At 43.1% G+C, this 16,767-nt stretch overlaps 1 long non-coding RNA gene across 1 annotated transcript; it reads left to right on the forward strand.

Moving 5' to 3' along the window:
• The first annotated feature begins 4,376 nt into the window (after window positions 1–4,376).
• Window positions 4,377–6,004, forward strand: LOC143418724 (uncharacterized). The gene is made up of 2 exons (XR_013098737.1): window positions 4,377–4,685; window positions 5,756–6,004. It is a non-coding gene; the product is annotated as an uncharacterized LOC143418724 (long non-coding RNA).
• Window positions 6,005–16,767: the final 10,763 nt, after the last annotated feature.

Genomic DNA, 16,767 nt, shown 5'->3' on the forward strand with positions numbered 1-16,767 from the left:
ATGAAAACATGATTTTGGACATGTCAGGTTTTTCACTTCGGCAGATAAAATGAATTGAGCAAAATCAACTCAAAATCCCGCGAATGATTCACCTGCCTGTAAACCACTGAAACACTTGTGTTCGGAATGAAGCTTCGGACGTCACCGATCACGTGACTCTGGCCAAACAACACAGTGCTTCTGCAGTGTGTTGTTTTTTGGGTACACACCGGAGCGCCAGCTTCAAGCGGGCCATCATTAGTCTAATGGGTAGATGTAATCAATAAACTGTTCTTATGTAAACATGCATCATGGTGTGGTATTTCTTTGCCTGTCACTTCTTTATGTTGGTAAATAAAATACATGCAAAATACATATAATAACATACAACACAGTATGGCGCATGCCTCTGCTGTGAGGTCCTGCCTCCAGGTACTTAGCAATTAACCACTGGACACCTGGACAAATCTGTTTATAGATCATATGATATTTGCTACATCTCTGATATATTTTGAAACTGGGGAAAGAACTGATTGTGAACTGGGTGGGGGGAATCCTTGCGAACATGTGAAATACAAAAATTCAGATTCAAATTCAAATTTTATTTGTCACATACAAATAATCATATAACATGATGCATTCAAGGTTATCCTGTGTGGCTTCTATTCAAGAAAAGAATTTGTTCCACTGTGCGAGGACTGAGTCTGTTCCTTTTCTTGGATATGATTTCCCCTGCCTTAGAGAAGATCCTCTCACATGGAACGGATGATGCTGGGGTGCACATAAACTGCAAAGCAAGTTTATGAAGATGGGGGTATACATTCTTCCTGGTTGCCCAGAAGTGGAGCGGATCCTCTGTCTGGGGAATCAAAGGATCTGCCATGTACCTCTGTACTTCCACTGTGGCATCTGCTGTGGCATTCCTCACCTGCCTCTCCACCATATGGCTGTCCAGCAAATCCCACAGCCCACCACCTGAAAGACTAATGGAATTAAATAGCTGCACATTCTGTAGACTGACATTTCCAGATGTATTTTAAAATGACATCACATGTGAATATTCAACTGTAAGTGTTACTAAAGATATCTAATGAAATTTATATTTCGACAAGCAGATTGTCGTTTTGTTAAGAAACGTCTAATAGTCACATATTTCCAATAACGGAATTGAAACTTTGGGATATTAAAGCATATTCTTACTATTGAGACATTTTTAGAATATGCTGGAACCCTGTCATTGTGTTATGGACTTCAGGTCAACAAAAGCCATACCTGACTGAGTTGCAGAACTGGTTGCTGGCTCTGGCTGTGACGAGGTAGATGGGATAGGAGGGACGGGCATGATCTGGTCTTTTTCATTTTCAATGATGGTGGCACATTCTGCAGTCAGACGTCTCACTGCAGCTTGAGCATTGGTCTGACTGCAAAACCCCACAGCCTTGAATCTTGGATCAAGCAGGGTAGCAATGGTCATGACACTCATTGTTTCCAAGTGAGACGAACATTCACCCAGCATTCTTGTGAGGTTCATGCACAGCTGGCGGGCTTTGTCATCCAGAACTTGAGGTTGTTTTTTAGCAATTGCATACCGCAGCATGCAGACAAGTGGAATGACTTTGGACCCAGATACTGTCTGCTCTCCAGAAAGTTCAGCAGTGGCTGTGTAAAAAGGAGAAAGCACCTCCAGGCACTCTTTAACTGAGTGGTACTCCTCAGCAGTGACAGGTGTGAGATCTGTTCTCATTGAGACAAGGGCAGCACTAACTGGCTCTCTCTCCTCATACAGACGCTGCAGCATGGTGTATGTGCTGTTCCACCTGGTATCAACCTCCTGAAGGAGCTTTAGATGTGATCTGCCCATCTGCTGCTGCATTTGGCAGAGCTTCTCCTTTGCTGTTGTGCTAGATCGGAAATAGCTTACCAATTTACGTGCCTTACCTCTGATCTCCTCGAGCCCAGGCGTGTTGTCAATTGATTTTCTCACAATGAGGTTCAGAGTATGTGCAATGCACTTTGTGTGGCGCACTTTCAATACTTTAGATGAGGCAATCATGTTTGGTGCTGCATCAGTGACGAGGCATCTGACTTTATTTTGGATGCCCCACTCCTCCATCAAAACCTTTTTCACCTCAGCAATATTTTCTGCTGTATGTGCCTTTGGGAAATGTCCCACTCCTAGCAACACTGTGGACAGTGTATTTTGTTCATTGACAAAATGACATGTCACAGCCAAGTAGGCATCCATATGAATGGATGTCCACATGTCACTGGTGAGACTGACAGCTGTAGCCTTCTCCACTTCTCTCTTTGCTCTCTCCTTTTCCTCCTTGAACTTTTCCGCCACCATTTCCTTTAGAGCCTTTCTGGTGGGGATTGTGTAGGTTGGGTCCAAGACACCAACAAACTGTCTGAAACCAGCATCGTCAACAATGGAAAAGGGCTGCGAGTCCTTCACGATCATGTTCACCAAAGCAGCATCGACCACCTGCTGTCTGGTCTGAGTGGGATTTGTGTGCATGATCCCTTCAATACACAAAAACATTTGAATGTGAGGATGGAAATAGGCTTAACTGTGTTGTATAAGTTGATTAGTCTTTAATGCCAGTATTCACAGGTAGTTCAATGGTTATTATGTGTTGTGGGATAAAGTAAATGGGCCTCCCATCTTACCAATAGCCTGCGGACATTACATAGGAAGCGGAAGAACCACCAACCAGTGCATCCTCTCACCCAGAAAGTGAAGTCAAACGCAATTAGTGACATTTTGTGCTAGTGATGTGAGACATGAATGAATGAATGACTGAATAATGGTTGATGTCCATACCATGAATGCTTGGATTCACTGTCATTGTACTCGTAGATGAGACCGCATTGTGCTTAGCACGGAGATGCCTCAGCATCGATGAGGTGTTGTTGTTGTAGGCCAGCTGCTGGTCACAGACCAAGCACCGAACCTAAGTAGTACATGGAGTGATCCTAGTGTTATTTATGCACACTACCCCCCCCCCCCCCCCCCCCCACACACACACACACACACACAGATAGAGCTCTCTCTCTCTCTCTCTCTCTCTCTCTCTCTCTCTCTCTCTATATATATATATATATATATATATATATGTATATATATATGTGTGTGTGTGTGTGTGTGTGTGTGTGTGTGTGTGTATGTGTGTGTGTGTGTGTGTGTGTGTAAAGACAAGGTTTGTGAACTTTTCAGTCAAAATAAACAAATGCAAAACAGAGGCAAACAAGAACAGAAAGCTGGCAAACCTACCCGATTGACCGAAATCAACTCAAAATATTCCCACACGCCAGAACGTCCTCTCTTCCTTGCTGGTTCCATATCTGTCAGTGGAATGGTCACCTCTTCGCTCTCTGTCACCATCAACACACTCCACGAATCCCGTGGATGATTCACTTCCTTATATCCGTTTGAATAAGGTACCGAAGCAGTTACGTGCGTAATGAAGCTTCGGACGTCACTGGTCACGTGACTTTTCCCTAGTTTCATGTTTTTCTCGTGCCATCAGCCACAATAAAGGCTCGCTTTATTTTTGAAACTTAGTTTTGTCTCCACCGTGTCTGCGTCTGGGTCCACCTCACCCCGCCGTGACACTTATGACTAAATAACCAAACTGGTTGACTTTCTTAAAAATAAAAAAGTTCCAACAGAATACTGGGTTAGACCTACTAACATGTTTTCAACATGACACATGAAAACACATTACGACTAAACAGATTCAGTCGTAGTAGTCTTATGCTCTTTGTGAATTACCAAATGACCACCTGTTGGAATTTATTTAAGGTTTTCCCTAATCCACGCAGCGTAAAAAAAAAAATCATTAAAAGCCTGAACTTGCACTATACTCCAAGATCTAAGCCTACGTATCCTTTGTGAGTCTCAGCCTCTCAGCTCCCCTCTTTCACATACATTCATACAAAGCATTCTTGCAGAACACAATGAGGTTTGTGATTTTATAGTTTGATTTGGACAGTTCTTGGAAGCAGTGATACACTGTCCTGTCACATACCTTATTAACTGACAGTGAGTTTTATCGAGGTGGCTATATTTAAGGAAGCATTTGAGTGCTTGGGAGTGATTAGCAGTCTTGCTACATGCTCGCTGTGCCTGATTCGGACTGAATCTGTGTCCTGAAACAACTCAAGTGAACTCAGTATTTAAAAGTTCCTTAATAATTTAATGAAACCACAGCTGTAACAAGCCTTGCATGTATGACAAAAATGGGACTTAAATGTTATCAATGTTATCATTTTATAAGGTCAGCAAAATTACCTATTGTGTGAAAAGGATTGTTGTTAGCAGCCTATGGTTCAGGACATAGAGTGAATTATTTGTCAGTATACTGACAAATTCAAAAGTGTTAAATGTTTTGGTGTTAGTAGTCTTCTTGCAAAAGTAGAGTTAATTTTACTCTAAGTAGAGTCACATTCTTTTAATGTAACTCTGAGGTGTAAAATGATAGTAGTTAAAATCGAGTGTTAAAAATGATTGTTTCTCTGTCAAATCTGGAGGTGTTACAATGGAAACATTAACTCTTGACCTCTTAACTCTGAACTCCTAGAGGGGCTATGACACCAATAGAGTAAATTCACAGACTCCGCCCCCAGCACGGCTCCAATCGAAGCTGAAGTGAAGCCGTTTCAGAACATTTTGCTCTACATATTTGAGTTGTTTGCCATGCTTGGTAAGTCATTTTTTCAAAGATTGTTTCAATTATTTCTATTAGCTTTTACTTCTGTGGCTCTTTGGAGTTGAGACAAAGCTGTGTGAAAGGCATTAGCCATGTTGCTCGGTGATAGCATAATATTCTGTTTTAGCTAGCTGAAAGGTATTGTTTGCAGGCAAATACCACACAGTGTCAATAGAAAATTGTACTTAGTAGTCAGTATAATCTTTTAATGATATAAGTTTGCATATGGTAGAATACTGCATGTAATCATTAGTGTTTAGAAGTATATAGTTGGTGGCATATTGAAAGAATGTCTCATCCTAGGGGGTCTGTGACATTCCAGGGTGTTCTGGCGTTCACCCCCACATCCTGGGAGTATGGGAGAGGTCGTACCTTGTTTTATTGTTTTACGGTACGATTAACGTAGCTATGTCAGTTTTAGTCTAAGTGCCTTTTTTACATATAGATGAACTGTTGGATTTTCCAGACCAGCAGGTTAAGGGAAGTCGTTTACGGGGTCACACTCTGACACACACACACACACACACACACACACACACCTCCACATTCCAATGTAAGGAACAAACGCTCACTGAAGCATATAAATAAAGACCAGGGCAGTCTCTGTTCTGGAGGCTGCCCTTGCTAGCAAGAAGTTCTGTGTGTTTCTCTTCTCTGATTCTCTACTGAAGAAGGGTTTTAGAATATATCTCTTAACACACAGCCTTGAAAAAAAGCTTGCATGTGAATTTTCAGTCAAACTTTTGGTCAAATACACCTAAAACAATGTCTAGAATGTGAAATGTTGGTATAATGGTGCTACTTGAAGCCTGAAAATGATCTCCTATAAAAAAACGAGCAAACAGCAGTAGCTGACGTCCTGACTGGATTCTACGTTAGCATTTAGATCCCTCCAGAGTTTTGTGCACACGGTTTAGGTAAAAATGAAAAATGAAAATACTTTACACAAGTAATGGCTCAAAGAGGATTCCTTTTTTTTTTTTTTTTTACTGTGCTGCAATTGTTTACTGGATTATTTGTGCCATTAATTAGTGTCAACTAATTTTTATTCGATCTCCACACAGGATATGCTTGTGAAGATGGAATATGGGGGAGAGCAGAAGTGCGTTGAAGTTCCACAAAGTGATGAATGAAGGACATGCATATTGTATTGAAGAAATAAGTGATGAGAATGCTGTTATTTGCATTTACCATGTCAGACCTTTTGATAAACAAAATTCTAATGAAAGTGAGAACATGTATACTGTTACATCTTTCAGAAAATGTTTTGAAATTGTGGTGCACAGTTCAGAATAAATGTTTTTCAAAAACCATTGCGTCATTTTAGTAAATGTTTATTTCCAAAAGAAATTTCTAGAAGTTCAGAACAGGAAAATTCCCACTTTTTAGAATGAATTAGAAGATAACTCTTACGTAGTTAAACTAAAATACTCTTTGAGAGTTAATATATAAACACTTAACACCTAGTTAGCATTAGTAAGTGTTAAATTATCAACTCCAGACAGATTTGGTGTTTAACACTGAATCAGAGTTAACGTACCAACTCTCCAAAAAGAGTTAAATTAACACTCTCTGGTGTGGACCCATATAGACACTTTAATAGTGTTGAAATCAAATCTGACAGTGTTAATTTGGACATGCTGGATTTGCTGTGTAGTTACTCCTAGCTCCTCTGGTCTGGTCTCCAAGTGTCCTCAGGAAAGATGCTGAACCTCGGATTGTGTTTTAAGACAGAAAGTATCACACATGTTTAAATGCACAAAAAAAGTGCTGCATGAATGTGCATGTAGCTTTGTGCAAAAGCTGTTGATTCCCGAGGCAATCTCAAACTGTACAGGTGGTGGTGTCATGACATCTGATCAGACATGTGTCTGTGTGATCTTTTATGGGACTTTAATCCCAATTGGAAACATGAATGTATGGCATTGTCATGGTCCTGGGCCATGTTGGCCCAGTATTCTTAGTTTTCTTGTATGTTTGTATTTTGTTCCCTATTTAGGCCATGTTTCCTGAGTTGCCCTGTTGTGTTGTTCCCTAAGTGTTTTCCCTTCGTGGCTTTTACCCCCTGTGTGCCCCTCTGTGTATCTGTGAGCCCTCGTCTCTCCTTATGTTTTATTCCATGTTTTCCCCAGCCCGTTATGTCTGTGTTTTCCCCATGCTCTCTCTCCTCCTGTCTGAACCTCTGTACTTCCTGTTTGACTGCCCGGCTCCCGTCAGTGTTATGTTCACCCCGCCCTGTCTCGTTATGGTTATCTGTGTCAGCTGTGTTCCCCGTGTGTTCCCACTTTCCTCGTTAACCCTCTGTGTATTTCTGTCTGCGTCTCCCTCAGTTCTGTGTCGCGTTCTCCCTCATTGCTGTGTGGAGTCCCTGTGGCTCCCTACGACTGTTAGTTTATTGATTCCCAGTTTAGTTGAGTTCTGTATTTCCTATGTTCTGCCTGTCAGCAATAAAGCTGCTTTTGAGTTCATCCCCGTGTTTGTGAATCTTGCGATTGGGTCCTCCTCCCGCCTGCCACACAGCCGATCCATGACAGAAGAACGCGACCCCGACATGGACCCAGCGATTCACAACCCCTCCGCTGACCTCCGGGAGGATCTGATTTATACAGTGGAGTATCACTGTCAGGAGTGGGTGGCGCTGCCCGAGGGTGAGTACCGGGAGACCGTAGCCGTCCGTCTACAGCGGATGGTGTTCAGACTCCCGTGGCTATTCGGCGCGCTCCGCCCCCACATCCAGGACTTCCTCGTCTCCACTGTAGGCGTCCTCCCGGAGCAGTCGCTCCTGTACGAAGAGCCGGAGGATGTTCAGCCCGGCCTGCTGACGGATTCGCGGCCCGGCTCGTCTCCTCCCCCTTCCCGGAGAAAACGGCGTCCCCGCCGTCGCCGTTCCCGAGCAGCGGAGCAGTTTTCACCCCTGGGAGAGTGACCGTGTGTCACACTCTCAGCCCGAGCCTTCGGATCCCGGACTCCATAACTCATGCACAATCGTGAGTGGCGCTGTTTTTTTGACACCGGACTTGGATAATTCTGTTCCCTTTTTTTTGGACTCCAGGGACACTATACAGCGAGGCACCTCCGTGCCCGATCATTCACCGGTTGCTCTCGCTGGTAACCCCTGTGTTTTTGAGCCCTCTGATTCAGGAAACGCTCGCAGCGTTTCCTTTGGTTTAGCGGACATGACGGTGTCACCCGTGGAGGTAACTGAACCTAAGACTATTATTTCTCACCAGACTCATCTACACACTGCTACTAGCATTGTAGCCCCGCAGAACTGTGTTACTCCGCCCTTGGACTCTAGGGTTTCCCGGTCAGAGTTCAGCCATACACCGGTAGCATCATTAGCTCTAGATATAACGGTGCATGCTGAGGAGCACAAACCATCAGAGACTGTGTTCTGTAGCTGATGCTACCTCTAGTAACTGCTTCATGTTCCAGCCTGTTTTGTCTTTAGACATTGATATTTCGCAGCCATTTCCTCAATCAACCATTGCTCTCTCAGCTCCTCAAGGAGTTACCGAGAATGAGACCTGGGTAGCTGAGAAAGCCAACTTAACGTCTGCTCCTAGCGTTCCGCCCGAGCCAGGTGACACAGAGGCTATTAGCATTCCTCTACTATGAACAGTTTAACCTTTAACCCAGCTCTTGTATCTGTGACTCCCAGTGTTGCTCCTTTAGTTTCTCAGGTTGTGGTTTTTTCTGTGCCTCAACTTGAAAGTGTTAACTCGGACGTTACCTGTGCAACCTCACCTTTTCCCATGCCTGCTAAGGCCAAGAACCGCAAGGTTTCGTCTGCTATAGACAGACTAGCAAAAGATTTTGGTTTGAGCTCTACCGAGCTGTTTGCACAGGTTCACTTTTCTGTTCCCCGGTTAAGTTGGTTTAACTCTGTGCACCATGCTTTTCAGCCAGGTTTCATGGACTCTGTGTGCACTACGTCTCAGGCTACGTCCCGTACAGCTGCGAGTAGCGTGGTTCCACATCCAGGTCATCCGGACGCTGCTTGTATGAGTTTTCCTGTACCTGTGGCTGCCCCTAGACCCACTCTTTCCAAGACTGCTAACGATGCCCTGGACAACTTAAACACAGCAGCGATGCTAGTTCCAGCCCACCATAAGTCTGTTTACTGACACTGTATTTGACTCCAACAACTTAGTTCACCCAGTCACTGTTTCTGTTCCTATGTGTCGCTCTCCACCTCCAGTTCCTATAACCAGGGCAGCGCGGGCCCAGCTTTCCCTTGCACCCGTATCAGCTCCTCGGGTGAGGGTGGCTGAGGTCCAGCTGGTCCCTGCTTCTATCCCCAGCCTGGCAGAGGCTCCGTTCATCCCGGCACCCGTACCTACCCCTCGGGTGGTGTTGATGGACATTCAGCCGTCACCTCAACCACAAGCGCACCTACCACTACACCTGGCATCTCTGCCCACAACGCAGTCTGTAGCTCAGTCATTAGCACAGTTTCTTGTTTTGTCACCAGTCCAGACTTTAGCACAGTTAGCAGCTCATTTACCCGCTCAGTCATCCGCTCCGTTGTCACCTCAGTTTCTTCCATTGCTTGTTCAGTTCTTAGCTCAGTTAATAACTTTGTTTCCTGATCAGTCGGTAGTTCAGCAACTCGTCCAGTCACCGCCATCCTCTGCTAGAAGCTCTTGTGAGCTCACTCAGCCAGTTGAGGACAGCGTCGTGCTGACAAAGCTTGGACAGACTGTTAGCCCTGCACAGCCCCAGCCGTTGCCTTCTAAGCCGACTGCGCGCCCTGTGCAGCCACAGTTAGCGTCCCCTCAGCCAGAAGTCTCTGCACCAGCTGGCTCCGCATCTGTTTCCGCTGGGGGTTCAGGAGGACCTCCAGCCGCTCCTCGTCTCCGCTGGCGGCTCTGCTCAGCCCGGCCAGCACCTCCTCGTCTCCGCTGGAGGGTCCGAGGGGCCCGTTCAGCCACCAGCTGCTTCACCGGCAGCCTCGTCCTCGTCTGGCCCCCTGAACTGCTCTGTCGTCTCCTTCGCCGCCGCCGCTGCCTTCCGCGCGGCCGGCCCCCTGAACTGCTCTGTCGTCTCCTTCGTCGCCACCGTTGCCTTGCGCGCGGCCGGCCTCCGGACCAGCTCTGTCACCTGTGCCACCCGCCTGGTCGGCCCCCCGACCGTGTGACCCGTGAACTTTTGTGCCGGTGGGCTCTGGGTCGGCCCGCTGAACTTTATCTGAACTATGGTCTTGTGCTCCTGTGTTTTGTTTTTTTTTTTTTTTTGTTTCCTGTTCTGGTCCCTCCGTCCTGGTCCCCCGCCTCCCGCCCTGGGTGGGTTGTTTTCTGTTTTTGTCTTGGTTCTCGGGTTTTGGCTGTCGGGTGCCAGCCCTTGTGGGGGGGGTACTGTCATGGTCCTGGGCCATGTTGGCCCAGTGTTCTTAGTTTTCTTGTATGTTTGTATTTTGTTCCCTATTTAGGCCATGTTTCCTAAGTGTTTTCCCTTCGTGGCTTTTACCCCCTGTGTGTCCCTCTGTGTATCTGTGAGCCCTCGTCTCTCCTTATGTTTTATTCCATGTTTTCCCCAGCCCGTTATGTCTGTGTTTTTCCCCGTGCTCTCTCTCCTCCTGTCTGAACCTCTGTACTTCCTGTTTGACTGCCCGGCTCCCGTCAGTGTTATGTTCACCCCGCCCTGTCTCGTTATGGTTATCTGTGTCAGCTGTGTTCCCCGTGTGTTCCCACTTTCCTCGTTAACCCTCTGTGTATTTCTGTCTGCGTCTCCCTCTGTTCGGCGTCGCGTTCTCCCTCATTGCTGTGTGGAGTCCCTGTGTCTCCCTACGACTGTTAGTTTATTGAGTCCCAGTTTAGTTGAGTTCTGTATTTCCTATGTTCTGCCTGTCAGCAATAAAGCTGCTTTTGAGTTCATCCCCGTGTTTGTGAATCTTGCGATTGGGTCCTCCTCCCGCCTGCCACACAGCCGATCCATGACAGGCATGTGTCACGAAAAGAGGAAAAATATGTATAGTTGTTTCAGCTGGAGCCTTTAACACACAGATATTGTACTAGAGACATAAATCAAACCCATTATGTCATAGACATAAAACTGTACGGTGGTCTGTGTGAAAAGATGTTACATAGCTTCTGCCATTTTCCCCACAGATGTCTCTAGGAAGTAAGTTTAATTGGAAACATGTAAAACTACTGTTCTGTTAATTTGAGTATTCACTATTGGCTTGCAGCCATGTACGAACAAGTACGAGTATTTCAGCCCTTTGATGTTCCATATAGTTTTCTTAAATACTCCTTAAGATACATATGCAACAGAACTTAAGCCACCTGGAATGTACCTGTGGCAAAATGAATGGACTAGAGATAGAGCTATTTTGTATAAAAAGCCCCATAACTTACAATGTCAAGACAAGCTATGAAGTTCAGGGATTTCAGTGCAGACTGCCGAGACTGAATTATGCTGAGAAACAAGGCCTGGTTATAAAACTATCTCGAAAGTTTCCGCTGTTCTTATTCGCCTCAATAATTCAGTTTTAATTTCATTTCAGTATGGCTCCAAACCACAGCATTCATCTCGAGACACTTCATGTTTTAAGGTAAAGATCTTATAGTAATAGGTTGGAAAAAAAACCACAATCAGACAAGCAAACACTTTCAAACACTTGGCGACAGTCGGAAGGAAAAACTCTTAACAGGAAGAAACCTCCAGGAGAACCAGTCTCAGCCATCTGTCATGACCAGTTGGGGGTGAGGGAAGTGAGATGGGACAATAACAATAACTAATGATTAAATGCAACGTGGTGTTGTCATGGTACCCGGTTCATTTATGCAGAGTTTTAAGTTTTGGGATGTTTTGAGGGTTTTCAATTAATCCTGTTCTACAGATTTTTGGGTACACTCTTGGTTAACATAAGTTTTTGTGTTTGCAATCCAAAATCTCCTGTTTGTTTTTAATTCCTAGTGCCTTTATGTTTTATTATCTGTATTTCTGGTTCATGGTTTCTTGTGTGATTATGTTTAGTCATCATTTTTTGTTGTTCCTTTATTGCTTCCCAGTCATTTCTCTGCCTGTTTATCCCCTGTCAAGTTCACATGTTTCAGTCTGTGTCTCTGTGTTTAGTAACAGCAATAAACCTGCCTCTTTCAGTTAATCATTTCTGTCTCTAGGTCCTGCATTTAAGTCCTGCCTTGCCTATCACACAGCACACTATGACAGGTGTGAAGAAAGGTGATTGAAGAAGACATGCTCACTGCATCATGGGAAGGCTTCTCTTCATCTCAGTGTGGAGTCCATGCAACTCTGGCCCACAATAAATAAAAAAAACATCAAAAAAATGGTGTGGTTTCCCTCAACAGTCACTTCAAAATCAGATGTAATAGCAGCGTAAAAGAGACAAATATGAAGCAAAGTATACTCAAAAATAAATACTGATAATCACTTATAATCAGTGATGGAAATAACGGCGTTACTAACGGCGTTACTTTTTTCAGTAACGAGTAATCTAACTAACTACTATTCCTATCGTTACAACGCCGTTACAGTTACTAATAAGAAAATGCGGTCCGTTACTATTTTTCAACAAACAGACGGTTGAAGCTGTGTTCAGCTTACCGCATCTTATATCAGCTGCACGGAAGCAGCTGTAAGTAATCTGGACGCTACAGCTTTAAGCAGCTGTGCGCTCCCGCGGACGGTAATCACGATCACTGTCTAGCACAACACCTGGAGCTCAGGGGGCAAAACAATTGCATGAGTGCTGCTGTTTGACCGATCACATGACGGCTTATAGACAAAGCAACAAGGTGACATATACCAGTTTTTAAATTGTGTTGATAGGCCACGTAAAACCAGAGTCATGATAAACAATATCTATGCAGCGTTTTTTCCTAGTTTCGTCACGTTTACTGTCTAGCACTCGCTGCTTATGAGCAACCCCCCCCCCCCCCCCCCCCCCAAAAAAAAAAAACAGGGGAAGTTTTAGGAGTGAGGAGAGAGAGACAGAGAGAGAGAGCAAGTTTTGAGATGTGAGAGATTTGTGACGTTTAGCGTGTTTGGAGTGTGTAGTTAATGTGTTGTCTTGTGTAGTTAGTGTGTAGTGTTGTGGACAATTTTCTGTTGTGTGTCAGAACAATGAGGCGACTGCTGTCTCCAGGTAGAAAAAGCAGTGACACACCTGCTGCTGTCAGACCTGCAGGTCAGGCTGTGATGTTCTCCTTTATAGTGGACAGAAATAATTTTTTTGGACTGGCACTAAATTGACATTGAATTTTATATTTGGAAAATGAATTCATTTGCTTTGAAACTGTATTTTATCCCTTAAAAATGTAGCTCTCGAATAAGTTCAGTTTCACAATTCAGTTTTTTCGGACTTATATCCGGTTCCGGTTCCCGAGTAATCAAGCACAGATTAATTGAACTCCGTTTTACCAGCGGATTGAAAGTGTACAGACAGGAATCTACAGCATGTTGAGCTGGAGCTGGATTAAGACCTAAGAAGTCATGTCAAATGACCAGCGGATAAACTCTCAGGTTGGTAATACATGTATGGTGAATGGACTGATTCTTATACAGTACTTAAAGCACTGTATACAACATGCACATACACCCATTCATACAAGCACTTCTAAACACAAGTACAAACTAATCTACATTCACACTCCGATGAACGCATCGAAGGGCAACTTGGGGTTAGTATCTTGCCCAATATGCAGAGTGGGGAAGCCAAGGATCGAACCACCAACCTTCCAATCAGCTCTACCACCTCACTGCCACCCCAGTGAGAAGAAGCGTTATGTACAGTAACTTTTATGCTTATTGTAGCTATTAGCTAAAAACGCTAATTTAGTGTAGTTTGTCCTGGATTCAGCTTTGACAAACAAATATGATCAACTGTTTCTAGTAGAATTCCAAAGTTGTGATTTTGTACCCTCTCAGAGCCCTGTGTGCTTGCAGAGACCGCTACAGTAGGTGAAATGTGCAAAAAAATGTCCAAACAATGGTATTTTAGGTTTATTTATGTCTTACACAGCATCACAGCTCTTTAGCTAACTTAATAACTTGAGCTAAAGTGAATAGTTAGTCTAAAAAAAATAAAGGAGACATAAAGATTCAATCTGAGCAACTCAAATTAGAATTTAACTTATTCAAATTCTGGCACAAAGTTCTGCCCATACAGATTCCAAACTCTTCACCATGGCCAAGACCAAAGAGCTTTCCAGTGATGTCAGGGACAAGATTGTGGACCTACACATGGCTGGAATGGGCTACAAGACCATCGCCAAGCAGCTGGGTGAGAAGTTGACAACAGTTGGTGTGATTTGCAAATGGAAGAACCATAAAATAACTCCCGGTCTCCCTCGGTCTGGAGCTGCACACAAGATCTCACCTTTCAATGACAATGATAATGGTGTGGAACCGTCCCAGAACTACTCAGGAGCAATGTTATCTCTAATTTTTCATGTGTCTGAGCGAACACACAAACTCCCTGAGCCGTCCCTTGGATCACTGTGAGCAACAGCAGACGTGTGCACTGTGGTCACGCTGGCATCGAATCCATCCAAGTTACATGGTTTATTAAAATAATCAAATTACAGCATTTACATTTATGTTAGACTACTTTTAATTAACTTCTTTAGCCCATTTACAATGAAAATTTAAAAAATCTTGTTCATGACCTGTGTAGGATGTTAACACTATTGGAAGTAAAAATAACTTGAACTCCAACCTTGAAAACAACTTTCTTTCTTTTTTAAATAAAGCTCTGACTTGTATTATGAGTATGAGTCTGTGGTCTTGGAGAGAGTCCTTTAACTCTCTCTCTGTAAAATACAGTAAATAATGACCAATGTTGGGTAATTAATTATATAGTTACTTCTTCAAAAAAGTAACTGAGTTATGCAAACGAAGTTTTTTGCAGCTGTTTACCTAAAAATGCAGCCAAGGCGTTTTTATTAAATAAACATTTCAAACTATTTACAGAACAATCAGCTGTTCTGCATCAAATCTGATGCCACACAAATTATTTGTTCACTCCAAAAAATAATTTCTGTCCACTATGAGATGAAGGAGAACAACAGCCTGATACCTGCAGGCCTGACAGCAGCAGATGTATCACTGCTGTAACACCTGTAACATTCAAAAGTCGCCTCATTGTTCTGACACACACAACAACACTATTGACTACACTACACACTAACTACACACTAACTACACAAGATTTGCGCTAAACCTCGCAAATCTCTCACATCTCAAAACACCGCCTTCACTCCTAAAACTTCCCCCTTCCTAAACAACTAAAGGCAATGTTGCCATATCAGTTTTTGATTGGTCGACATGGTACATTTTTCCACCAATAGGAAAGGGTGGAGTTTTTTGTTTTTGTTTTTGCTCACAGGCTTTCGAGCGTTTTCCTTATAAAACGCAGTTTTTACCGTTTTTCCTGCAGTAAATATAAACATAAATATATTCAGGAAGAAAACCAAACATTGCACATATTTTTATCACAACTCTGGTTTTATGTGGCCGATCAACACAATTAAAAAACTGGTATGAAGTCCACACCAGTGGTGGAGCGGGGGTGGCTTTCTGGGCTTAAGCCGGTGTTGTCTTTTCAGAAGCCCGGGGTTTTTTGGTGTGTAATTTTTTTCATAGTTAGATGCCTGGCTGACAATTGTATAAAACAAAAAACTACACACAATATTCGAAGCACATAGTGCACACTGTGGGAATTTACGACTGTGCGTAAATCCCCCCTAATATTGGTATGATCCGAGCTCAGGCACTAAGCGGGGCGGGGCAGCTGCAGCCTGCGAGTGCGCTGTTGGGGAGCTAGGCAGACAGAAGAGAACTGAAGTTTGACCAGGTACCAAAGCAAATCATTCATACTGTACAAATAATGTAAATATGACGGTGTATCAAGAAAGACTGATGTCAAACTGATCACTTGACCCATATTACGTTACTTTCTCTTCAATGATATAACAAATGGCGAAATGAAAAGCCGAACAACAACAATGCTGTTTTTTTTTAGAGAGTCTTAGCTTACATGTGTGTTTATTTCATATTTTCAGTTGTTTCCCTCCACGGCTAAATAAATCGGTTTCAGTAATGCACTGATATACAAGAATGGACATAAGGAGCTTCTTTCAAAGAAAAAACTCTGGTAGTATTTCATATATTATGGTTTGTATGTTGTTCAGTATATTTCTATGCAAAACAAGAGGAATTTCAATACACAGCAGTATATTCACAGTTTAAACCAGATATTTACATACACTTTATGGAAAACACAAGAACATTTTTTACTGTACAACATCAATTTAAAGTAAACCTGTTTTGTTTTGGATAAATAAATATTGAAATATCTTTTGAATTAGTTAAATGTCAGAATAAAGAGAGACAGAGCTGTCTATTTTTTATCACTTTCATCAAATTTAGGAGTACATGTACACTAAGTTTATTGTTAATTAATAAGAAACTGCAGAAGATTCCATTCTGAGCTGAAGAAGCTTCTGATAGGTTAGTAGAGTCCATGTGAGTAAACTGGTGGCACAGCTGTGGATGCATATAAGGCAAAACACAGAGCCTGTTTCTGTGACATGGGAACATCAAGAGATGTCAACCAAAACACCAGGAACAGAACTGTGGAGCTCCATAAGTGTGGCTCAATTTGAATACAATTTGGTGCCATTTACAATTAAGAAATACAGATAGTTTCTCTCTTTACTCTTAAAGTTAACAAATATGTTTTTTATATTTATCAATCTAAAAAGATAAACATTTAGTCTGATTTGATGGTACAATTAAAAAAGTGTTTGTGTTTTGATCTGAAGAGTACATAAATATGTGGTTTCAACTGTATATTTGATGATTGTCAGCTAGGGCTGCCACGATTTGTCGACTAGTCACGATTACGTCGACTATCAAAATCGTCGACGACTGATTTAATAGTCGACGCGTCGTTTGAAGCTTTGTAAGATCCCAAAAGACGCAGGAATAAGTAGCAGGATTTAAGAGTGTAATAACGGACTGAAACAGAAGATGGCAGCACTGCATGTACAAGGATGTCAGCTACCGTTAAACCCCGAAGAAGAAGAAGAAGAAGAAGAAGCAGCTG

Source organism: Maylandia zebra, linkage group LG5 (genome assembly GCF_041146795.1).
Source record: "Maylandia zebra isolate NMK-2024a linkage group LG5, Mzebra_GT3a, whole genome shotgun sequence".
NCBI classification, from domain to species: domain Eukaryota; kingdom Metazoa; phylum Chordata; class Actinopteri; order Cichliformes; family Cichlidae; genus Maylandia; species Maylandia zebra.